The 27,381-nt window shown below is 43.5% G+C and overlaps 1 protein-coding gene across 11 annotated transcripts in view; it reads right to left on the bottom strand.

Moving 5' to 3' along the window:
* CCSER2 (coiled-coil serine rich protein 2) overlaps nucleotides 1-23,215 on the bottom strand; it is a 1,037,685-nt gene extending 1,014,470 nt beyond the window's left edge. For all 11 annotated transcript variants that reach the window (XM_069610752.1, XM_069610751.1, XM_069610750.1 and 8 more), the window contains exon 1: nucleotides 22,985-23,215. The gene's annotated coding sequence lies outside the window, so the exon portion shown is untranslated. The remainder of the gene's footprint in view (nucleotides 1-22,984) is intronic.
* Nucleotides 23,216-27,381: the final 4,166 nt, after the last annotated feature.

Genomic DNA, 27,381 nt, shown 5'->3' with positions numbered 1-27,381 from the left:
ACTTGCGCGATCTAAATGACACCTGGCCTAATAGGATCGTTGTCTGTCTTCCCCTTCTTCCCCCTCCCTGCCTCGTTGCGCCTTGAAACACTTGTGTATAGGCGCGTTACAAATGCCATATCATATCTTCGTTCAGCTACTGTGACAATTCAAAAGTAAAAGGCTGAGAACCAAAGAAGAACTATGCCCATTTAAAAGACAGGCACAAAACATTTGAATGCATTTACTTCCTAAAAGAATTCAGCACGTTAAGAATGTTTGTGGAAGAACATGATACAGATATAAGAAAGTTTGGGATATCATCTGTGAAATGCTTTTAGACTCCAGTACACAAAGAAAAGCAGTTCGTATTTTATGTCAGGAGTAAATAAAAAAGAGTCTGCAATTTAAATGTGATGTGTGTTCAAGGGCCATTTTATTATGTGATGTAGATTGTCAAACCTATTACAGTCATATGGGATGTTCCTAAGCCCCAAGTACTGAATCCTTGTGTTTGAGATTCAAAGTGGACTTGTATGAGTTTGGAGCTTAAAATGCAGAACCTGAAACCCTTCACAGAATTCAACCTCCCAGGCCTATCCAGTTTAGGAAGGTAATAAACAAAAAAACGTAGGCCTCGAGATACCATCCTCAAGGCTGGTTTCTAAGGAGACAGCACTATAAACCCACTGGAGAGGTTACTAATGAATCTTGGGCTGTGCATTCCAAAGACCTTATCATTTGTCAAAGTCCAGGCATCTCGTAAAATCTCCATTAGCCCACGCTAAGGGAAAGATCACTGAACTATGCATAGCAAACAGACATCTGATCTGAACGTATTAATAGCATACAAATGGGAGTATGTAGGCGATGCACCGCCACCTGTAAGAAAGCTAGATTCAACGCAGTGTCAACTTCAGAGCGCAGGATTCAGTGCAGTTGCAAACCTCACAGGGTAGCTAGAGCCAACACAGTGGCAAACCTCAGGACGCAGCTAGATTCAGTAGTGGCAATATTACAAAGAGCCGCAGGATTTAAATGGTGGTAGAATTTCAAAGGGCAGCAGAGTTTTTAAAAAGTCGCCACCTTCCCAGGGCTTCTAGATTCAACACAGTGGCAACATTCACAGGCAGCAGGATTTAAAACAGTCGCTAGCTTCACAGGGCAGCCAGATTCAAAACAGGGGCAACGCTCGGAGCACAGCAGGACTTAAAAGAAGTAATATCTAGCAGAATGTTAAAGGAATTTGTACCGCGCAGTGTCACCAACGGAGTTGGTCCCCAGGCACTCTGGCGGATCTGTAAACGAGAAGGTGGGATGGGTTAGTAAGTTGAAGAGGGAGTAGGATAGTGAGAGGGGTGGTGTTCTGTTGACAGCTTCAACTCAGTATACACTGGGTTCTGAGCTTTGGTGCGAGTATCGGATTGATGTCAGTGCTCGTATCTCGTATGCTGTTGGTCCGGCTTATGGGTTGTTGCAGTGTGGTGAAGTGCGTGCTGCTTGTTGTGCGAGAGATGGTTGTGTGAGTTGTTTGAGTGAGATAAGTAAGCAGAACGTTTGAGCTTTTTGGTTAGTGGGTTATACGACATCAACATGCTAACATTCACAATTCTGTCTAAGTGTGGCACTTGCTAACCTTCATAATTAATTCTAAGTGTGGCACTTGCAAGCCTTCAAAATCCTATCTAGATGCAGCACAGGCCAATGTTCACAAGTCCATCCAAGTGTGGCACAAACCAACATTCACAGTTCCATTTAAGTGTGGGACATGCTAACATTCCCAATTCCATTTAAGTGTTGCATTTGGTAATCTTCATAATTCCATCCAAGTGTGGCACCTGCTAACATTCACAGTACTATGTTTGGCGCATGCTAACATTCACAATCCTGTCTAGGTGCGACCCAGCCTGAAGTTCACAGTGCTCTCCGAGTGTGGCACTTGCTAGTCTTCCTAATTCCATTCAAGTGTGGCACTTGTTAAGCTTCATAATTCCATGTAAGTGTGGCACATGCTAACATCCCTCATGTAAAAAATATATACCATGCCACATTTCGAATATGCGGGAAGGCGGAAAAAGGCTCTAAATGTGCGCATCGATGTACGGAATCTGAAAATATTTTATTAATTTTGCATATTTTTAATCAGAAAGGAGTCCTAAAAGAAAAAAGGCTTCTCCCAAAAGGAGTGGTTTTCTGTCCCAACTTTGGAACTGGAGAAACCACACCTCTGTCACAAGGCAGAGTTGGAGTCAAAAGGATATATATTTGCATGCACATAGGAGAGAAGAAAATTATGGAATATGAGCAGATGAACACAGGGGATTGACCCCAACCAGACTGGAGATCAGCCCATTGCAAGGTGTATGAGGATGACCAGTCTAACTTGAAATTTGGGTTGCAGGTAAGCTACCAGATAGAGGGCTTTCAGGCTGACTATTCCTGGCTGACTCTCCAAAATCAGAAGCAACATTAAAAAAGGTAAATCAAAACCCAACCAATCGCAAACTTTCCATAGATTGACCTGGGTAAACATCTCAATGCACTGTGTACCCTTATCTATGTACAAAATTCAATTAAAACAGAATGCACTTGGTGCCACTTTAATGTGGGATTGCCTTTGAAAAGTACCATTTCAAAACATAAATTGTGGTTTAAGCCGCTCCAGAGTAATCTTGGGTTATAGTGTTGTTCCAAAATACTATTGCCAAGCGGGATATTGCGGATTAATGCAGCCGGGGAGGCCATAGACCAGATGTTGGTGCGAGACAAATGAGTGTAAAGAATTAATTATATACATAAAAACAATTGTGTGAAGTGCAAACCCCCTGCATTCTGTTGTCTTTCAATGCACAGGCAGACTCATGTGTAATGTGGAAGAGAAGTTTTTAAAACTTTTTTTTTAACAATGCACGCGTTATAGGGCAATAGTAGATCTTCAGCCAGAAAATACATGCAGGCTGAAAACCAAACACAGCTGTATTAAAGTTGTGCAGACATATCGATGAAAGCTTGCACAGGCAAGTAGATTCAAAACAGTACACACAGACACATGCATTTGAAACTACATACTCAGCTGTATTACCAGTCTCACACAAACTCATACGAGTACAAACTGCAAGTAACACTTCTAGTCACACATGCATGATTTTTTTTAAAGGTGCACCGGCATATTTTGAGACCACTATATGCATGCGAATTCAGAGTATAGTTGCAAATACCTGAGATTATTATTTCAAATGCATACCTACAGGAAACAAATGTAAGCTGGCCAATGTCTACAGTCAAGTGGCTTGCACCTAGCCTATACATATTCACCACCTCACACATATAGGGAGGATATATAGGGAGGTAAATCTGTTGTAATTGTATTTTAAATGTTGTCAAGTAACTTTCCCCAAAACCATACTGGTCTTGATAGTAGAGAAAAACTAGTATTCTAAAAAGTGGCTTGAAGGATTTTCAGGTAAATATGAACACAATGGTCGAGAAGTGGAAATGTTAGTATTGAAGCAAAATTGCGTTTGAGATCAAAGAATTCATAGGATTAATTATAATGCCCAGTATAGTTTAGAATAACATATCTGCATGAGGACTGTTTGAATTAAGAGTGAATGCTTGTATGGACTGACAATAGAGGGATTCATGTAGGTTTTTGGATTTGCTATACAAGTTACATTATTCTTTTAAACACATTTCAATTTCTGACTGCCTCACTGTCTGTTCCTTGCCCAGAACTGTGGGGTGGGAATTGTATAAATGGGGGTGTGAGATTTGCATGCCACATCTGTGTGAGCCAATAACTAAATACATCAATATTCTACAGTGGCAAGTAAATGCCTAGTTGATAATTGAAGAATGATGGATTTAAATTACCACACTAGCCACTTCTGGCATATCTGAAAGCAAAAGAGAAAACCTACATTTGTATTTTTATTGAGCATTTTCAAGGCGCCTTCTACAATAGAATTGTGACTAAAAGTGCCACACTGTCAGGCAGACTTTTTGCTCATTCAATCCCAAAATACTGAAGGTCCCCAGAATAAATCAGTTCAAACTGCGAAGTCCTGGACCAACATTAATCTGGAAATAAGCAATGCAGAAATACTTGATACACTACAAAACAGCTATTAAAAATTGGAATGTTTGGAACCACAAATTAGGCAGACATCCACAACTAGAGATCTTTTGTAGCAAAGTTTGCTCTAACAGTATTTTAATCAATCACCACAATATCATTTTAGACAACACATGTGACTCACAGAACCAGTTAACTTGCTAGGAATCCTCAAGTATTAAATTTTAGAAGAAAATTCTGATGCTTGTTGTAATACGAGCACTCAACTGCCCATCATCCAGTTTGTCATCAATAGACACTTTAAACAATGTTGCGAAATACTCCATATAAGAATGTTAACCTGCCCACACCAAGGGATTCAGATTTGGGAGGTCACAGCCTTAGGTTATAAGGACGTGTACCAGGCTCAACTGCTTTATGAATGGCCTCCAGGCACTCTGTCGAATCTGAAAGATGGGTGGGTTTGGTTACTTGGTAGGAAAGGGAAAAGGCAAGATTGCAGTGCTTTGTGGTGAGGTTTCAGAACAGAAGTGCCTTGAGCTTTGCGTACGTTAGCTTTCTAGGTGTGAAATGTAGGAGGCATGGGCTGCTTTGTGTCCAGAGAAGTGACCCTGTGCTTATAGTGTAGGTATGTGTTTGCCAAAGGTGGTGTACTGCATCTGTAGTGTGAAATGTTTTTTACACTGCTTGATGGGTGTAGGTCACACCTTTGGTCTGTTGAACATTAAAAGCCAGGTCTTTAGACTTTTACAAAGTTTGCGGTGGTCCTGTTCAATTCCCATTTCTTTTGATAGTGTGTTCCAGTTTTTGACCACCATAGTGGAAAAGTTAGAGCCTCTGGGTCTTCTTGACAAAACCTTCTGGTTTCTAAAAGGTAATTTCTGGATCTTAGGTCTCTGATTGGGCAAGATTTTGTGTTTAAGGAATTCTGCTCCTGGACCTTCAAGTTTTCTGTGCGCGATGCAGAGGGACTTGAAAATGATCCTTTTTTGATGAGTGCTCTGAGGGCCGGAGTCGTTTCCTCCTGCTGAGAAATAGATTAGTCATGCTGCTGTGCTTTGGATCAGTTGAAGTTTTTTTTGTGAGTAGTCCTGAATACCCAAGTAAAAGCTATTTGTGTGGTTGATTCTTAAAAGACATCAGGGAGATGACAGCCAGCCCTCTGTACACGAAGCATAGCTGGGCATAATGTGTTGGATAGAGCAAAGATGGTAGAAACACTTTGAGTATTATGTTGACTTGGAGTTCCAGCAGAAGTCCATTATGCAGTAATATGCTTAGGTTCTCGATCACTTTAGATGGTTTGCGATAGTTACTAGTTTCTAAAGGCCATAGAGGTGGTGTTCAGGTGTGGCATGAGATGAGAATACCATTATTGAAGGCTGCTGAAATGTCATGGAGTACAAGTGTAAGGGTGATGTCATCTGCTAAGATTTTGAAGTCAAGCCAAATAGAAACCTGTGCCACTTTGGTGCCTCTCAAAGGTCCAAGACCATCTAGTATGTGATTAGACTCTTATACACTGCAATATTTTACTATATACCATAGCTTTCTACAGGGTTTTAAATTGAGGGGAGCTGGAAGCTATTTAGCTCCTGCGTGTGGCCTAGAACAGCCTGGTTAGCATGACACCAAGAGCTATCAGTAGCTACGTTTGGCTCTGTAGGTGGACGCCAAACAAACACACATATGTGAATTTAACAATATTTAAAGCATAAGGAGTAGTAAAGAATTGCCAAAAAGAGGTTTGCATCTTATGTACAAGTTGGATTTGGGGAACCCCATGTATGAGCTCCTCATTCCCCAGTGCTAGTTTCTGATCACTGGTTAATGCTCGATACCCAGGAGCAGCTTTTAGCACCTACTGGTCTAATTTTAACCGTCTCTAGAATTTCAGCTGGCTATGGTATTTTCAAGATAGTAAAGTTGGAGGGATCTTCTGTTAAACGAGATAATATCGTACCTTCTTTATTGTATATATTGGCCTAAGCCCAGTCGCTCTGCGAAGAAATCCGCGTCGCAAGGTTGCGATCCTTAGATCGACCTAGCCGCCATTTTGGGTACACCCGCCATTTTGAATCCTGTTTCAAAAATCACTCTTGGTTATAAAATGGTGACAGTGTTTTCCCACTTGTAACCAAGCCGCCCTGACCTTCGCATAGAGTTAATGGCCAAACTGCCCGTAGGCCAAATGTTAGAACCTTGTCCTACGTTGACCTATAGATCGAGGATTACCTACGGCAACAAGCCTGATCCGCGGACATACATCAAACACAATGTTGTTTAAATACTAAACGTGAACTCTTGTTGAACTACATTGTATAGGAGGTGTATTAAGGCTCAAATGTTAAATTCGAAGATACACTGTTGCCATTGTAATCTGTTGTGGTACAAACTGGACATAATCCACATGCATATAGTTGGATAAATTAGAGGTGAACTCGGCAGGAACCCTAGACTGAAATTATTAACCTGCAGAGGGGTTGGACATTACGATTGGAAACTGTACCAAAGAGGCAAACGTTTAGACGTCCAGTACCTCTCACTTCTCACACCGAAAGGGCTGGTATTCACTGTGATGTACTGAGGGCCAGATAGCTATCTGATACTTTGTTTCTTTGTAAACTGTACAGTTGTTTGAATAAAGATCCGAGAATCTTTATAAACCTGTGTATAGTGTATTTCCTTTTGGGGTACTCAGCCTCGATATTTTCTTTTGCTTTCACACTGTGGTGTTTTTGTTATAAGTGGAGTGACTTATGCAGTCTTGAAAGCTGTTGGCACCAATTTTGATACAAGTAAGTAGTTCATTAATTTGTGAAAGTAGAAAGCTGACATTTCTTCGTTAATAATCCCTTTGTAGAATTGTCGAAGGACAGGGGTCAGAGAACGCGCTTGGTTAAGTACTACAAATTCATTTGAAGACTAGTTTGGATTCTGCTTTAAAGCTGTTCAACAGGGGGTGGGGGGGTTATTGCCCGAACTTCAACTGTTGCTTCCAATTCCGTTCTTTATTGCAGTGTGAATGGCTTGGAGTATAATTAGTACTTGCTTCTGAAATAGTTGGTGGGGTATGTGAAGGTGCTTTGGAAACTGGGTTTATAATCTCAGTAATGATTTGGTCAAATTCTCTTTGGACGAGATGCATTATTGATTCTTTTGAAATATTAACATTTCCCTGATTTAAGGATTTCTGCTTTGTAAATGGCAGATCCGTTTTTGATCTCGCTTTTTGTGTTGTAGTGTTTTCTCCATATTTTTTTCAGGTAGATTTATTTTTTTCAGTGTTCATAGGTAGGATGTGAACCATCTTGCTGAAGTCTTTTTTTCTGACAGGGTGATGCACTTTAGTGGGGTGAGAATGTCTAAGGCTTTGGTGATCTAGTTTTCTACTGCTGCTAGAATTTCTTCTGGTAGGAAGAGCTCCGTCTTGTTGGGGTTGGGCTTGGTCTCTACCATAAGATTTCCAAGTTTAGAGTTTTCCAGGTTCCTCTGGTAGAGGTTATTTATCCTTTGGGAGTCAAGAGATGATGTTTCGGCATGTCCATAGTAAAAGGAAAAATGATATAATAAAAATACAACTCACTCCACAGTACCTGAATGGTTATTAGGTCTTCTTCCCAAAAGATTGCATCATGGGTGTGGCCAGAATTGTCAGTTGCTCCTTTGAGGTGAAATCAGGCCATGCAGAAGCAGTTTGCCCCCCTTTGTAAGGATATTTGGCGTGTTACAGCACTACTGCACAGGTAGCAATTTTCTTTTTGATGCAGCACCACCACATGGGTGTGGTGCATTGCTATATGTGTTGCCAGAGTAACATGGACATATAAGTAAAGACAGGCTATTCAGTCAAAAACGATTTTTACATATAAGATGCAAATCTATTTTTACAGTTAAAAGCACACATGTGCACATTCAAAAATGCACACTATTTTTCACCTGAAATGCCTATGTTGCAAGAGACACATTTGAAAATAACTAACCTTATTAATAACTAACCTGACTAAGAAAACTTCATTTAACATAACCCACTAATAAAAATGTGTCTCCACTGCAGAATTAGGCCTACTCTGAAAGTGAACTTTTAAACACACATTCATTTCCTTTTCTCTGCTGCCCTGTCCACATAACTACAGGAAGCAAAGAGCTCGAAGGAACAGGAAATCAGTTTGTTACAATTTTTACTGTAGAAATGAGCCATTGTGTAGTGAGGGAGGAGATGACATGATTGATTCTGATGGAGCAGCGTCATAGCAAGTATCATGCTAGAGGCTGTGATTAGAGTTTTGCTGGGGAAGCTTGAGGAGAGGGGAGAACAATGGAGATTTGCAGAGCTGGGAGAAGGACCTGTTTCCTGGCTGAAGCATTCCTGCTGCAAAAGCTGAGAATTCCAGGCAATAACCCCGGTTTGAGAACGGCAGACGCTTGTTTTCACTGGGGTTAATCTTCAAGGGAGCCAAATTCAGAAAGAGAATAGCCGGAGAAAACTCATGCTGAACAGATAATGTAATTACAGAAGTGTGGGAGCTGTGCGAAAGTGTGCGAAACTGTTCAGTCAGTGTATTCGAGGGAGTCCCAGTCCCTTATCAGCATATTTAATGTTACCAATTGAATATATTCTCGCAGTTCTCTGTTCATTTTATCACAAATAATGTTGTACCATTTCATTTATTTCTGTAAAAAAGGGTTAAACTGCGTTTAAAGGAAATTTCTATAATACAAAAATATCTGAAAACAGATAGCTAGTGTGTATTATTTCTCTTTCATTTTGCATGGGAAAAGGTTTAAACGTGGGTAGATTTTTAAACAGTGCAATTGTCATTTTAAAACAGATGTGTGCATGATTATATTCAGTATGGACAGTTGTGAGTGACTGTTTGTAGCATAGCTTGTTGGAGGTACATGAGCCAACGGGAAGAGAGACTCTCTGGACATAGTTCCATACCGTATATAAGGTAGTGGAAATTACCACAAAAATACCACAATAGCCCATGGTGGCACACAACACTAACACTGAAAATGTGGTATCCCTAAAATGTAGGCCTGAGGTCTCTAGTGATCAAGAACAATCTAGATAAAAAACAAGGGATGTTGGATATTGGGGCCACAAATAAACCAACCACTATACCAACCAACCACGCAAATTATCGCGCACATTATCTAAATAGGTCTGAATTCTGAAATAATGCAATGTATTATTGTTATGTGTGATCCAATATGAATACAGAGAGTGATTATTGCTAAAGGTATTTTGGCGGTAAGAAAATACCGCAAAGCCCCAAATATCCACAAAATACCCAACACCTTGAACCAAATGTTGAAGTCTCAGAGGACCATCAGTGGATTGTGTTGTATCAGGAGATGAGCAGTTACATCGGAAAGTTTTTTTGCGAAGGTTGGGATGTACGATGGTGCTAGGAAGGAGAGGTTGGTTTGGTGGATCAGGAGTCTGTCACAGTCTAGAAAGTCCATGTGGCCTGAAGTTGAGATTTCAGTGGTCCAGTTGACTTGCATGACTTAAATTGGTGGGATAGATTTGTGTGCTACTACCTAGTTGTCAGACAATTAGATTTCTGATAGAGAGCATGTTAAGAATTTCACGAATCTTCGTTCTGTGGTTAGAGATGAAGGAGGCATTGATCCAACTGTAGAGCATCATGTCTCCCGTCCCTAGATAAAGTGTCGATGTCATTAGATGCCCTGTGTTGGTTCCATGTTCTGTGCGGGAACCAGGGTCTGAGTTGTCAGGCGGTGGGGTGGACAGCTGTAGTGTGTCTGATATTTCGTTTAAACGGGTCCGGTAGATTACAGGCTGGGTTGTTTATTTAGTCTGATCATAGCTAGAATGTGGTGATTAGATGATCCGAGTGATGAAGAGTGTTTAGCTTTAGGGTTCTTCCGGTATCAGGCATCTGTGGTGTGATGATGTGGCTATCATTCTGAAGTTGGTATCCTAAAATTGTATTCTTGAGTTGGTCATGTATCAAGATGGCAGTTGGGGGTTTCCAATGTTCTAGTTCTTTCCCCATGTTTTGGTTTTCCTGAGTTGATTCTTGTGGTGTGCTCTGTGAAAGGTTTGAGCATGGGGTTTGGTGTGAGATAGCACTAAACAAAGTAGGTTATGGATCTGGCCAGCTGTCTTTCTCCCCCAAGGACACGTGGGTCATTTTTATTTTTATTTATTTTTTTAACTACGTGGGTCATTGTTGATCGTGTTGTATATTGAAGCCAGTAGGGTGACGATTGAGCAGTGTTTGCAGCATTGTTAGTGTCCTTTCTTGGGTGTCCTTTTGTACGCTTTGGTCTAGCAAACTTAAAAATATACCATTGTGGGGTCTCTTACCTTAGGCATTTACGTTTACCGTTGGTTCTGATGGCAATCAGGTCGACTCCTGCCAAAGCAACAGGTGTTAGCCCCCATGAGGTCTTTGACAGGTAGGAAAATGGTGTTACCACAACACCTACTATACAGAACACATGAGCAAACTCTAGTGAGTGCATCCACAGTTCATGAATATATTGATGAACTGAGGAGGCATTTGCAACATGCATTTGCTTTTGTGCAGAGAAATCTGGAAAGAGCTGCTGACAGTGCAAAGTCATATTATGATAAAAAGACATCAGCAAAGGAATACAGTGTAGGGGATCAGGTGTACAAGTTTCATTTTGGAAAAAGTAAACAGAAAAATTCTAAATTTCTAGCAGCCTGGCAGGGGCCATTTCGGATTATAGATAAGGTCTCTCCTGTGGTGTATAAAATTTTGAAAAATGAAGGTGAAACTGCAATAGAGCAGTTTGTCCATGTAAATCAAATCAAACCATGCCATCCCAGACATGAGATCAGGCGGCTTGAGCATGTAGAAACAGATAAAATCCCTTGAACACAAAAAGAGAAAATAAATGGGTACAATCAGGAGGCAGTGACAAAGAAGTTAAAAAGTTGATTGTTATGAAGGCACATAAACACTGTAGTATATGTAAAATATAATATAAAATAAATATAAATAAATAAATAAATGCACATATAATGGAAGCTCATGGTTGGTGTGCAAAGAGAAAGTGTGTTAAATATTGAATATCTGCTTGTTTTCTTTTAACTTGTGTTTAATTTCAGAAAAAAAAAAAAATGAAATATTTTTACCAAGCATGTTTTATTTTTGGCAAAAGGATGAAGTTAGTATTGTGCTATGTACTTAATCTGTTTATTTTCTATTTTGATTTAGACAATTAACATTATTTGGTCGGAGGTTCCGGGATCAGAGGCCACGGGAGACGATGGAGTCCTGGAGCCCACGAGGACGGATTCCGGGAAAGCCCCAAAGAGGGGTGAAGACCAAGGCTACAAAGCGATCAGCATTGAAGATGATACCGATGATATGTTTAGTGATGATGATATTTGGAGGGATCTTCAAGAATTCAGAAGCACAGGTTGTCATTGAACATGGACCAGCATCTGGTATCGCGGTGGAAGAGGCACCAGGATTCATCATGAGTGATAGAAGGATGATTTTCCAAAATATATACATTCCGTTAAATCCTGAGATTTTGATTGAAAAACACTTGAACAATACCGGAATTAAGATTGAACAGACTAAAGAGTGGCTGGAAATAAGAAAAGAGGACACTAAGCAGTCAATAAGAGATATATTAATGCAATTGGAAAAAACATTTGTGAATTCAGCAGACATTAAGAAGAAGAGAGGAAAGAGGTGCGGTGATGCTCGCGATATCAATGGTAATGTCTATAATTGGAGCAATAATAGGTACCACAATATCAACAGCCAATTCTATTTCGGTAGGAACACTGAGTACTAAAGCACAACAACTGAGTATTGACCTAGAGATAATACAAAAGACATTAGATGGAATTAGAGGGGGACTGGATGAACAAGTAAGATTCATAAATGAAACTGCAATCATTCTAGATGAACAAGCGGATGTGATGCAACGGGCGACTAAAATAATACTTAAGCATGACAGAACTTTAAATGAAATATTGAACATAATGAGTCCTGTTGATAGACTATTAACGAATTATATGAGAGAAGTTCAAACTGCAGTTTCACAATTGATTCAAGGACATATTCCCTTGTATTTTGTTTCGCAGGATATCATTCGTCAAATGATAGAAAGATTGACCAGGAGGGAAATTGACCTTATACAGGTAAAAATTGCATTCGAAATGGGGAATGCAATGCCGTTATATGTGGACTTGGAAAGACTAGAGATCGGATTTTTGCTATGCATCCCATTTGTAGCCCCTGAACTTATTTATCAAACGAAGTGGGTACACAACGTGGGATTTTGGCAAGAGGACAAATTCATTAAGATTAAGACTCCAGAAGTGGTGGCATTTCAGTCATGGGAACCTGAAGTTTATTTAATACCAAACCTGGAAACATGTGTAACATTTAAAGAACAAAATTATATGTGTCCAGGTAAACCGTTTGTTCCTGATGCCACAGATGCTATTTGTGGGTTGAAATCTGACCCAAGTATATCAGAGGGATGTGAAGTGATTATTAGTAATATGGGGAGTGAAGAAATGGCACAGGCTAAGATGGTCAGAGGTAAATGGTTGGTCAGCACCTGCTTAAAGAACATGACGGTAGTACATTTAAACCATGGAACATACGTGGTTAAACAGGTGAAATATAATGTTTTTTATTTACAGGTTCCAAAGGATGCAATTGTGTCAATTGGGGGATTAACATTGTTTCATGTAACAAATGATGTTTGGGAAAGCCAAGTGGAAAATATCGATTTTTTTCAAAGGGATACTTTTCCAATAGATCCGGATGTGGAATATTTATTGAATCACAAAGAAAGACATGTTATAAAAATGAATTTGAGAAAAAACAATATTACAATTAGTAATCTGGGCATAATAGAAGTGGAAAGATTTAATTGGGGAACCTGGGGGGGAACGCTCAATAGTGGGTTTGGATGGGTGGATGGTTGATTGTGCTATCAGTAAAAATGAAAATGTTACTGATTTTACTGACTACGTCAGGAAGAGAAAGATATCCCAATACACATGCATTTTAAAAGAAAAAGAAAGAACAAGTTGTTTTTAGGAATTGGCTTGGATTATAGCCAAGTTCTAAAAACAAAAGGAGGGTATATGTAAGGATATTTGGCATGTTACAGCACAGAGTACAGCACTACTGCACAAGTAGCACATTTTTTTTGCAGCACCACCACAAGGGTGCGGTGCATTGCTATATGGGTTACCAGATTAACAAGGAAAGACAGACTATTCAGTCAAAAACGATTTTAACATATAAGATGCAAATCTATTTTTACAGTTAAAAGCACACATGCTCATTTAAAAATGCACACTATTTTCACCTGAAATGCCTATGGTGCGAGAGACACATTTGAAAATTAACAGCTAACCTATTAACCATTAACCTGACTAATAAAACCTTATTTAACATAACCCACTAATAAAATGTGTTCTCCACTGCAGAATTAGGCATACTCTGAAAGCCATTTAAATGTGTGTGCAGATTTTTTTTTTCTTCTCTTCTCTGCCTGTTTCTCTGTGTTTTTGTGCACAGTAACTGCAGGAAGAAGGAAGTCAGATTTGCAACAATTGCAAATGTATAAGCGAAGCTATTGTTGAGAGTAGGAGGATGAGAGATGATGGATTTCATTGGGACACGTCATACAGAGGGCTGAGATGAAAGTTTTAGTGGGCAGTATCGGGGAAAAAGACAGGCAGACATTTTTCTGCACTACTGGGGAGAAGACCTGGCTGTGGGACTCCTGACTGAATGCAGATTCCTGCGTCCTGCTACAGTCCAGATTTGGCAGAGCTGGGAGGAAGACCTTTTCCTGGTTGGAGGCATTCCTATCTGCAAAAGCTAAGAATTCCAGGCAATGACCCCGGTTTGAAAAGGAAAGGCGATCCTTTTACTGGGGTTAATCTTCAAGGGAACCACATTCCGAAGGAGAACAGCTGAAGAAAACTTTGAACAGATAAGGTAATTACATAAGCGTGGGAGCCGTGTGTGCACGAAAATATGCAGTCAGTGTAGGAAAGGGGATTCCTGTGCGTGTCTTAATCAAATACCAATGTTGCAATTTGAGTTCTGTTCTCCGCCACTCTCTTTGCAGTGTGTCATAGACAATGCTTTTACTGTACCATTTTATTTATTTCTGTAAAGAATGAGATCGTGTTTAAATGCAACTTTTATAATACAGAAAAATATTTGAAAACAGACGGGTGGTGTATTTACTATTTACCATTACAATGCCGATGATGTGGGGAGATTTTTAAACAGTGCAATGGTCATTTTAAGACAGATGTGTGCATGTCAGAATCAGTATGAATAATTGTGAGTGACTGTAGCATAGCTTGTTGGAGGTACATGAGCCAACGGGAAGAGAGACTCTCTGAACATAGCTCCCTACCGTATATAAGGTAGTGGAAATTACCACAAGACTACCATATATAGCTCTCTGTCGTAAATAAGTCCGTGAGTTCGCCCATGGTGGCACACCAACACTATCACTGAAAATGTGGTATTCCTAAAATGTAGGTCTGAGGTCTCTCTAGTGATCACACGAAAAATCTAAGCAAAGATAAGGGATTCTGGACATTGGGGCCACAAATAAAACAAGGGAATTGTGCTCACCAAAATACCACCAACCACGTATACCAAATATGCAGGTCTGGGTGCTGAAATAATGCATGTCCATTGTATTATTGTTGCACATGGCCAAATCTGAATACAAAGAGTGATTATTGCTAAGTTATTTTTCGGCGGTAATAAAATACCGTCAGGCCCCAAATCTCCACAAAATACCCTACAGGTCTAGCAAACTTAAAAATATACCATTGTGGGGTCTCTTACCTTAGGCTGCATGGAGAAAGATTATACACTGCAGCAGGCTTTTAACAATCTACGGAATTCAAGATGCAGAATATGAAATGCTGGGCATAGTATGCTTTAGTCTGGGTATTCGGGATATATAAAAGTGAAAAGTAAGCAGGCACAATATACAGTAATGCAATGTGCTTTTTAGCAATACCTATGTTTGAGCACAGAAGAGTATCACCTTGGGAAAGAATGGAGCATCCCCTTTGATTGTGTAGTATTTTCTGGGAAATGTGTACATTTTGCCAGTGGCATTATCATTTTTTATCAAGAATTTTCTTTGTTTCCTGTCTTTTATTTCACTTTCATATTTGCTTATATTCTTGTCTATCTGAGCCTTCATGTCTTTGGCTATGGATTCTGTTCCAGTGTAGACTGCTGCTTCTAGCTCCTCTATTTCGGTCAATGCTTTGATTCTGTCACTTTTGGCATATTTGACCAGGATAGTCAGGATCCTGAATGAACAGTCATGTGTTGCTTCCCCCCCATTCTTGTAGCATCTCAGGATCCAGGTCTTCATATGTTGGGATGGTAAACATCCTTAGGCCCCTTGGTATCAATTTATGGTCTATATAGTTTTGTAGGAACTTGATTTACCACCATTTGTTGGTTTCTTTTTTGTGCAATTTTTCAAGTTTAAACCTTTTTTGCTGTACTGTTTTTGTTTGTCTAGTCTGTTTTTTGTGACTTTAATGTTGAGGGTAGTGATGCTTATTATTTGGGTGAAGTGTGATAAGAGTTTGGTTTATAGTAGTTGGATCACAGTTATGTATAAAGCTAGAACAGTTACCGTATTTCTGCTTATACATATGTTGTAAAGATAAACCACTGAAACTGGATTGTGTCATATTCTCCATCTGCATTGTGTGGATTGTAATCTGGTGGCCTTAATTGTAAGTCAGAATAAAATAGGGCAAATGAAAGTCATCCTACCTTCCGTACGCCGTCTGTGTCCTCGACTCAGGCAGCGTGGCTTTCACCTGCTCTCATGCTGCTGTGTTGCTGATCAAATCCCGTTGCTGATTTCCATATCGTTTTAGATGTCAGAGATTTGCGGAAGCTTTCCCTGGAGTTTCCTTTGTTGAAAACGGATTTTCCGGCTTTTGTTTGACGCGTTCTGCTGAGGAAACTATCCTGGCTTACATTAGCCTGACACAGGTGCCTGCCATGACACACGCCCGGCCTGCATTGAAAAATGTAAGACTGCAAGCAGTCAGAAAACAGCGGCACTCCTCCAATGGGTTCGATAATGATTACCAACTCCTTGTCTTGGGAGGATAGCTCAGGTGCAACGTGCTTACCTTGGAAGCAAGACCACACAGAGCACCCCAGGTTCGATCCCCGGGTCTGCGCTTAGAAACCTCTGGGTATTAGCATTATAAATAACCTATCATATCATATCATATCCTTCGAACTTTGGTTAATTTCCTTTATTAAATTTGAGTTGGACAAATATGGACAGAAAAAAACTATGCGTTTCACTATGCTGGGCTTTGTTAGATTGTGTTACCAATGTTCATTGTTCATGCATGTCTGTTTACATACATTTGAATGTCCTTTGTTTCCAATTGCCCAACGCGTTCCACTGATGTTGAACGTAGTTGATGCCACCCGCCACATTGGGACATTTTCCCATTGGATAAAAAAAGCATTTTATATGTTATGTTACTTTGCATTTATATAGCGCCTTATGTACCATTGGTATGATCATGATCTCAAGGCGCTGGTAGGTTGAACTCCCTCGGAACCGTAGTTCAAGGAAAGAGAGAGAGAGAAAGAGGTGCGTGTGAGCACCGGATGTGTGCAGCAGGTGTGGCGCTCGTACGATAGCTGCTTCTTAGCGGTAGGTGTGGTGGCTGGGAGATCAGGAGTATGGATTCGCTCTGGCAGGGTGATACCGAGACTGATTCTGGCTGAGTTAGGCCTGAGAACGCCTAGGCTGGAGGGTGTGCAGCCAGCTGCGTTTAGTCAGGATGATGGGGAGTATTTGGTAGGTGTTGGTATTAGAACAGCTACACCGAATGAGTCATAGTATCGCTGTGTACTAGTGGAGTGATGGAGTATAGAAGAGAGTAAGCATGGTGATATGATATGGTGGTTTTCAGTAGGTGCTTGAGATCGAGCGCATATCTGAACCATTTATTTTATCTGTTTTGTTCACTCAGTCTGTTCAGTCGGCTTCGTCTGTTCTCACATTTCGCCTGGTTCTTTATTTGGTTTATTAGTCATTCCATTCATTCTATCATTCGATCGTTCATCTACATAAACTGTTCAGCCATCTCCATCCGGTTCTGCCCACTCTATCCGTTCTGTCCATTCCATCTGTTCCATCCACTCTATCCGTTCGGTCATCTTGATTTGATCGTTCCGTTCCATCCCATGCACTCCGTCCGTATACACATACACATACATACACCTAGCATCGGCAGCCCACTTTTCAAGTGACGCTATAGCTTGGGTCCAATCATTTCTTGATAACAGAAGCATGAGACTTCTCCTTAGCTGCCTCTGCAGACCCAGTCTCTACAACATGCGGTGTCCCTCAAGGCTCTTGTGTCTCACCTACCGTGTATAATATCTTCACTAAGCCTCTATTTGATAAATTGAACAGGCTGGGTATCACCTACACTAACTATGCAGATGATACCCAGATCCTTATCCCCCTTACGGGCAATTTTACATCGGATACAGCCTTAGTGAATTAAATCTATACCCTCATTCAGGCATGGATGGCAACCCATGGCCTCTGCCTGAATGACGATAAAACTGAGATCCTAATCCTTGGCTCTACTAACAATTTTCAAAAACTCAATGACAACTATAAGGCCTTCAACTTAGACGGCAACATAATCACAGTTGCTAAAGAAGTGAAGACTCTAGGCTTTTACCTGGACTCTACTCTCCTTAAAAAAAACAAGTTAACTCCTTGGCCTTATCTACGGCCTATACTGGCAAACTCATTAAAGCATGCAGACGCTTCCTTTCTCCAGCGAGCTGCATCGTTCTAGCCAATGCCCTCATACTCTCCAAATTAGATTACTGCAATGCACTTTATGCAGGAGCTAACAAATACATCACGAATAAGCTACAGACCCTCCAAAATAACGCGCTTAGAACAGCACTGAACCTCCTTGCCAGAGAGCACATTTCGAACGCCAGGAGAAATCACAACTGGCTAAAAATCATTGACCGGATCCTCCTTAAAATGGTCACCCTAACCTTCAAATGCCTAAAAAATGTAAGGAAAGAATAACCAGAAAACCCTCTACACGCCCTACCAGAACAAGAACAGCCAACTCATACTGTCGCCAAATACCCAGATTCCGCCTAAAAAAAAAAATTAAAACTGGTGGTAGCTTCCCAGTAAAAGCAGCCCAACACTGGAATGCCTTACCAATCGAATTAAGAAGAGACCAATCTTACAACAGCTTTAGGCGCAACACCTGCAGCTGGCTATGCCACAAAGATCAATAAATCACAGCCACCCATGCTCCGCCCCTCTCTATACAGCGTAACCTGCTACCTACAATGTGCATCTAGGCACATGCACATATCGGTAACCATGCTAACGGTATCCTCCACTATGACCACACACACACACACATAGGCTTATCTGCAACTATGTAATCTATCATTATATTCACATGTACATACCTATCCATGCATTATTTATACTCATCTATGCACTGTAACCAAACCTTAAGTAACCTTGTTAATACTCTGTAACTATGTTAACTGTAACCCTACATTTGCCTGGATTTACTCACTGTAACTAAGCTATACCCAATGTTGATATGTTGTGCTCCCAGCTACCTAAGGGTTTTAGGGCGCCCTATAAATAAACACACACACACACACACACACACACACACAGACTAGAAAGCAACACCAGACAGCCTGCAACAACACACCCACTCCCTACCAGAAACAGTGTGACGACCTCGCAAACCACTTCCAAGACAAAATCCTAAAAGATCCAGCAAGTCATCAACAGTATGCCTAACACAAACTAGTCCACCAACCACCCAACTGTGAAACTGACTACAAGACTAAACTACTTCTCATCGGTCTCAAAAGTAAAGTTTACTGACCTAGTGAATCAAAGCAACAAAGATCCCTAGCAAATTGATATCTACAAGATCATCCTCGCCCAAGAGACGCCTGCAGAACACTTAAGGAACCTCATGAACCTTTCTCTGGCAACTAGAGTTGTACTGCCAGGAGAATAGCTCAGTGGCAACATGATTAACTTGCAAGCAAGACAACGCAGAGGAACAAACGTTTGAATCCCTGTCCCGCACTTCGAGACTGATCTTGGTGTTATGCGCGTAATAAAAGATTAATTACAGAGAAGCTTCAAAGCGGCATGAATTAACCCACTCCTCAAAAGGTCCCCGAGAAACACAGAAGACCTAACCAACTACTGACCTACCTCAGACATCCTTTCCCCAGCAAAGCTCCCAGAAACCCATTTATGTAAACAAATCCTGGAAAATGTAGAAAGCAATCCTGGAAAATGTAGAAAGCAATCAGTTACTTGACCAGGCACAATAGGTTTCAGACCCATGAGAGGAATGGAAACATCACTATCCATCCATCCATCCATCTGGGGTGACCTATAAACAAACCCTTCATCCAATATCACCTCAACGCCAATACTACTAGACCTTTCAGCAGCCTTCCAAACAGTCCACATGAAACTCATCAAAAGATTCCAAGAAATAGGGATGAACGAAAGAGACTTGCTATGGGTACACGCCTTCCTAACAGGTCTCATCCCTCTCGCCACTACTCTTCAACATCTACATGACCCCACTTGTCAAGCTCATCACAAGACGTGGACTCACCTGCTACAATTACACAGATCTATAAAATCAACACTACTGGAAAACCAGACCAAACCATCACAAACAAACAAGTGATGAGCACCAACAGCCTTAAACTCAACCGGGACAAACAGAAACCATGATCACGCCGGGCAAACCTTTGAACCAAAATCACAATCCATGGCCTAGCGAAATGGAAAACCGACAAGAACCTTCAAAAAGTAGTTAAAAATCTCTGAATATTAACAGACAACAACAGAATACTGGTTCCAAAATTCAATACAGTCGTAAAGAAACGATTATTCCATGTACGTACAAACGGATTCCAACTTTCCCCACACAGAACACACGCCATGATCTCCCTCGTCATGCCAAGAATAAACTATGCCAACAGCATCTACCTTAGAATGCTGATTACCTCACAAACTACAGCGAATACAGTGTACATCCGCAAGACTAATCCTCAGACCCAAAAGAGAATGCATCACACCAGCATTGAGAAACCTACACTGGCTACCAGTCAAAAAAAGGATTTACTTCAAAACCCTTTGCATAACACAGAGCAACACGCCCAAGAGCAGAATTCATACAGTAAATAATCTCCATCTATAGACCAAAAAACCAACACCTCACATCCAGCAATGACATACGCCTCGAACTAATACAGCACTCAAAACTGAAATATGGTTAATCAGCGTTCTCTAGCATCTTGGTAACACCTTGGAACGTACTCTACAACGAACTACGATCACCACCTAAAATTCAGAAAGCTACTAAAAACCTGCCTCTTTAACTCACCCACCTAAACAGGAAGCACTACCGAGGAAAAAAATAAACCGGACCATGAAAAAAGTAAAAGGCACCACAAACCAGTGTAAAGCAAATCGAACTGTACTGGCCCAACGAAAGGAAAGCATAATATCGACAAACCGCTAAATAAGAAATTAAGCTTAATCGAAACAATGCAACTTATAAGAACGCACAGATCTCCCACGCTACTTAACCTACTAAAAACCTTCAAACTTCCCACAAACTCACTACTCAACCACCAAATACAACATACACATACCCTTCCACAGTACAAACCGGATTATCACACAGCAAACGGCACACCCCCTCTGTAATTCCACTTAACCCAACACACTACGGGCCTCATTCACAGAACGTTTTCCTAATCAGGCCCTCAATCTACAGCGCTACGCCACAGATGCACAAAACAATCCCTTATTGACCCACACTAAAAATAACACCAACCCATACCATCTAGAAGCAAACCCAACACACAGTGACCAGTTTTTCCGAACTGAAGCTACCAACAGCAAAAAGCTATCTTCTGCTCTTCTTCTCCATCCCACTAACTCACCCTCTGCAACCCTCCTTCCTTTTCAGATCCCAACTCACCCTCCACAACCTTTCTTCCTTTTCCGATCCCCAACTCACCCTCCACAATCCCCCTTCCTTTTCAGATCCCGCTGTGTGCCTGGAGACCATGAAAATGGCAGTGGTGTGCACTATAACATATAAAATGAAATAAGCCAGTGAGTCATCCTGGGGATGCCCAGGTACAATGCAAAGGACTTTTAACAGGAAAACATAGATATGAAATAGAATAGTTTATAATAGACAATTCAAGGATGATGTCTTAAGGATACCTAAATAGGAGTAAAATGCAACACCTTTTCACAATGACATCCATATATTAGACACAATATTATATGAAATGAAACAATTCAGTGCAGTATCTAAAGGATACCTAGATGCAAGTACAGATCAGTGTCCTGTCACTGGGACACACAGAAATGAAACACAAACGCATGCAAAGTAACAAACTCAATGCATCATGCTAGTGAAGTCCAGGCATGAAAAAAGAACTATTAAATGTAAACATCAATGCGCCATCCCAGAGACTCCCTGATGTTCAACACAGAAGGGTGCAATATGCTCCCCTGCTCTCAGCAGATGAGGTCAGCACCACACTGAAATATCACATGTAGGCTAAACATGAAATACCTCAGGGACTTCGCATGTCATTTAAATAGACGTAAAAAAAAAACCTTTCCAATCACCGCTATTCATGCACTACATTAAGTGTGGGTTGGCACATTAAAAAAACTATTTTTGAAATGAAAAAAGGTAACCAGCACATTAGACGCATCATAAATATTACTGCTTCCAGAGGCAAGAAAAAAACAGAAGTTTAATAACAATTCTTGTGAACCAATCATTGCTATGTATGCATAAAAAGCAAAATATGAAAACATACAGGACGCATTTATAAAAACCGGCAAGATGTTAATATAGAAAGCTATCATTATTGGGATTTTGAATGCAGAGCAAAGTATGGAGCCAGGGGCTTCGTGAGATCACGTCCCCGCATGCATGACACATCCCAGGCCCTTGCAGCGAGCCTGCTGCAACAACCTCCTCCTCCTCCCCCCGCAAAGATGCCCAGCCCTGTCAGCCGACACTGTGTACCATATCATCATAAGGTTTATCAACGCAGCCATGTACTTGACGGGAAAAAAACTCTGCTTAGGGCCAAAGGTCCTTAACATGTGACCATCACGTCCATCGTTTATCCAGTTTTCTACAGTCAGTTGATACTGTACAGCAAGCTGTATATGGAGCTCTACTGTTCACCTTTAATGTTTAACACAAACCTGTGCCATCACTAGCGACAGACCTTAGTCATATGACAAAATATGAACTTATGTCTGAACAGCAGTTACGATTAAAAGTAGCTGCACCGCTGCGGTCACCACCGCCCGACACACATATACAAACAGTGTGTATGACCTATGATCAATCCTGTGATGGGGGGTGCGTAGATCAGGGGAAGGAGACCCACTGACAGGAGGGCGGGCGTCCCCGCCCAGAGAGTTGAAAGGATGGACAGAACCAAAACATTAGCATGGGAGCTGCAGCTGTAAAGAAGGTGTGTAGTAATATTGCTGAAAAGCGGATCGGCACTATTCTGGTGATGAGAGGGTCAAAAGATATTTGAGAAATTCAATGGGGTGATATCAAGGAGAAGTAGGTAGTAAACACCATCACACGGGGAACTTGAGGCTCTCACGGCCACGAAGTGCAACCCTTACCCTCTCATCCATTTCCTGTAACCACAACCCTACACCAATGAATGCCACTTCTTCATGGAACATTCCGCCCCCATAAGATTTCCTCTTCTGTGTCCCATCCCACAGGTCCAGTCGCCTCACCTCTATCGTCTGATGGCTCATGTGGTCGCTGCTCCCCCTCCTGCCTCCATTCCTCCTCTGGATGTTTCAATGCCGTGCGCCACAGCCATGGGCGGCAGCAGTCTCAAGCGAGCTGCTTATGGTGTGCCGGTTCCTGGGAGGTTCAGACAGGGCAGACCCGCAGCGCCGCCGCCGCCGCCTCTGTGACATCAGCTGAGGAGTCTCCGCCGCTCCACAGCATCCCCCGCTGCCCCTCCCTCTCTCCCTGCTATCCCCCGCTGTCCCTCCCTCTCTTTCCTTGCCAGGCTCGGGCTCAGCCCACTGCCGCGCACGCGCCCAGAGGAGCGCGCACGTTGGGCACAGGCAAACCGAGCCTGGCGTGTATTCCACGTTTTCTCGTCGCCCTCTCCACTTATGATGTAAGCGGGCTATCTCTCATTTTTTGGACCAAGCTTTCCGTGTCGACGTGGGTCACAAGGAGAATAGAAAGACGTAAAAGCTGCTCCATTTTAGAAACGCATCAGCAATGCGGCCATCTTGGAATGATCCCGTTTGCTTGCTTTTCAAACCTGTAGTCAACCGAAGTCATTTTTTTAAAAACCTTTTTTTCTTCATGGTAAATATTCTTCATCCTACCACACCTTGTGATATAATAGCAAACAACTATCTATGAAATTAAAGTGTTCAGTGCCTTATTGAATACAGGACTTTAAGCGACTGATTGTAGTGTCATAGCTTAACTCTGAAATTATCAGCACTCAGCATAGGTAACGGCAGCGATTTCAAGTTTCCAAGTTCTGTGGTGTTGAGGGTGACTGGCGCCCCCCGCGCGCATCGCCGCAAGCCCCGGCACCAAGGACTGAGACCCACACGTCCGTCTTGGTTCGAGCTTCCCGGTCGCTCTAACGCGGCCGGGAAACGCCCCGTTTATTTGTACTGCACGCGACGGCGTGCAACGTCACGCCGCCGCGTGCGTGCCTGTCATCGGACGGCGCCACACTCCTCCTTTTTCGGGGAGAACCAACAATCATCATTGAACTATTCACTGCAAACTATACAACACTGCAATTGAAACAAGTCATGAAAACAATGGGGCAACGAAAACAAATCACAACACCCCTGTTCCGTGAACACCCCTTTATTGGCATCCACCCGGGTCCCCTTAGCTAGCCTTTCTCACCCTCCGGATCCTCAGCCAATTGTCCCAGCACGTAATCGGTGAGGCGAGCTGGTTTCCCTCGCCCAGCCCTCTGGGGGTACCTCCGGCTCGCCTCCGGCATGGGTGATCTGTCCGCCGACGGCCCCCGACCTGGGGACTCCGGCATGCAGGGTGGGTCTCCCTCGTTCTTCAGGACTCCTCCCAGGTCCGAATCAGAAGGTGGGTCAGTTCTAGGGTCTCTGATCTTTTTGAAGAAACTCACATTGCGAGTCACTTCCGACCGTCCATCCGACGCAGTCACCATGGAGCCCCGGACTGCCACGACATCCAGTGGTTCAGGCTCATACGGCAAAGAGAGTTTTCCATGCGGGTGTCGATTGCGAATGAGAACCTCATCGCCCGGCTCCAGCTGTTGTGGGCGAAGCCCCCTCCGCACGTTCTCTTGCTCAATTCTCGCTTGCCGGTCCATTTCGACTCGTTGGTCGTCAATCACCGCAGGTTCTCGCTCTCCGACCTCTGGCAAAAGTCCTCGCGGACACCTTCTGAACATTGCCTCTGCCGGGACCACCCCCGTGGACGCATGTGGCGTGGTGCGGTACACCCTCAAGAATTGGTACAGGGCTCTCTGTAGGGACTGCCCCTGTCCTTGGGCAATTCTAAATGTCTTATTGAGGGTCCTCATCAGGCGTTCCACCTCCCCATTCGCTCGAGGCCACAGAGGCATGATCTTCCGGTGCACCACCCCGCAGCTCACCATCAGTTCAGCAAACCGTTCACCCTGAAATGGCGCACCATTGTCCGAGCACAGCGTGTGTGGGAATCTGTGAGCCGCGAACAACTTTTCCACCGCCACCACCACGTGCTCAAACGCCACGGATTACACGAACTCCACCTCGGGGTACCGGGAGTACTCGTCCACCAGGACCAGGAAGTGGGTGCCCATGGTGGTGGAACCAAAATCGGCATGAACCACCTCCCATGGATGGGTCCCCCTTGGCATCGCCTCGATGACCGGCTCCCGCTGTAAGGGCGAGGCTGCCTGACACCAGACACAAGCCGCCACAAATTCGTCCACCTTGCGTTCCAGCTCGGGGAACCACACCTTCATCCGAAGGCGGCCTTGGTCTTGGCGGCCCCTTGGTGGCCCCGGTGTGCCAGTGCGATCACTTCACCCACCTTTGACTGGGGGACTACAATCCGGTCACCCCGAAGTAGCAGACCCGACGCAGAGAAAGACAGTTCCTCACGAACCTTCCATAGTTGTTCTAACCCAGTCCGGGCCTCCTGAGTGCGTCCCGCCAGGGCCTCGAGCGCTGACTTCCAGGAGCCTTGCTGCATGGACTGCCTCAACACTTTGAAGCACTCATCCTGTGCCGCCGCAGCCTCCAGCTCCTGGAGAGGCATGGCATTCGGCGTGGCTGCTTCTACCACGACTTGGACATGCTCCTCAGCTTCTTGCTCACAGATGTCATGGTCTCCTTCTCCAGGCGCTCCGGGGTGTCTGGATAGGTAGTCAGCTGCGTTGTTTACCCCTGGCCGGTAAACCAGGGTCACCCCATACTCCAAAAGAGCCAGCATCCACCTCTCAATGCGTGCCGGCGGTTTGGATGACGACCCTGCTAGGATGGGCAGCAGTGGTTTATGGTCAGTAACCACCGTCACCGGGCGTCCGAGTACATAGAGCCGGAAGTGGCGGCATACCCACAGCACCGCCAGTGCCTCGCGCTCAATCTGCGAGTAGCGTTGTTCGGCGTCTGACAGCGCTTTGCTGGCATATGCGACTGGCCGGACGCCACCATAACGGTCAACCTGTGTCAACACCGCACCCAGGCCAAATGGGCTGGCGTCAACGATGATCTCCGATGGTAGGGCAGGATCAAAGAACGCCATCGTGTCCTCTGCCGTGAGGGCACCCCTAATGTCATCAAAAGCCGCCTGTTCCAGCGGACCCCAATTCCAGATGGTGTCCTTTCTTGTCAGGGCCCGGAGGGGCTCAGACCTGGATGCCAGGTTCTTGATGAACCGGCCACAGTACGTGACCATGCCCAAAAAACTTCGCACCTCCGACACAGATTCCGGTGGTTGGGCCTTCTGTATGTCCAGTACCTTTTTTGGGTCAGGAGACACCACCCCCTCCTTGAACACGAACCCGAAGAACTCCAGGCAGGGGCGCAGAAATTCGCACTTCTCCTTATGTAGTGTGAGTCCCAACGACTGCAGCCTCTCGAATGTTTTCGCCAGACGCCTCAGGTGGTCCACCTCCGTTCTTGCGAAGACCAGGATGTCGTCGCTTATGTTTAGGACGCCCTCGAGGTCGGCCAGGGCACCCCGAATGACGTTCTGGAATACCTCCGCGGCCGAGGACACCCCAAAACTCAACCTCTTGTAGCTATATAGCCCCCGGTGTGTGGTGAAAGTGGTAATGTACCTTGAATCGGGGTGGAGGACGACCTGATGATAGCCGGCCCTGAGGTCGAGCTTCGAGAAGAAACGAGCGCCCTGCACCTCCGCAATGATGTCATCCAGCGTCGGTGTGAGGTGCCTCTCCCTCTTGATGGCTTTGTTGGGGATCCTCATGTCTACGCAGATCCTGACTGCGCCTGGTTGTTTGAGTTTCCTTGCCACCACTATGGGGGACACCCAAGGAGTCGGTCCCTCCACCTTCTCGATAATGTCTAGATCGACGAGCCTGTCCAGTTCTTTGTCTACCTGCTCACGGAGGTGGAAAGGTACCCTCCGATGTTTGAGGGCCACCGGCTGTACCGAATCATCAATGTGCAGCCGCACCGGCTCCCCGGCCATCTGCCCAATCCCCTTGAATAGGGCATGATGCTTCTCCAGCAAGTCATTGATGTCCTCCAGGTAGACGGAGTACGCGAAGCTGACGATGCCGAGAGCCTCCGCTGCTGCACAACTCAACAAAGTGTTCTTACTCACTGGGGTCACGTAGAAGCGGGCTGTGATGTGGGAGCCATCGTGTTCTACTTTTGCTATAAAGGCCGCGTCCAGAGGGATGGGCTCCACACCACCGAATGCGAAGATGCGGGCCTTTGGCGTGACCAGCCTGGGCGGCTGATCCATGGCGTTGTAATGTTCTCGGGCCATGACGTTCACCGATGCCCCTGTGTCCACGAGTACAGGGACTGGAGACTGGTTCACTTCGACCACGCACCTTGGTTGTCGTCGGTTCCTGCCTCTTAGAAGCTCCACACTTGAGACAAAGAATATGTTCTCTTCGTCTTCTTCTTCTGCTTCTTCC

Source organism: Ambystoma mexicanum, chromosome 8, assembly GCF_040938575.1.
Source record: "Ambystoma mexicanum isolate Mex_15411 chromosome 8, UKY_AmexF1_1, whole genome shotgun sequence".
NCBI classification, from domain to species: Eukaryota; Metazoa; Chordata; class Amphibia; order Caudata; family Ambystomatidae; genus Ambystoma; species Ambystoma mexicanum.
Note: the sequence above shows the minus strand (reverse complement) of the source record. Positions and strands in the feature narration are given on the sequence as shown.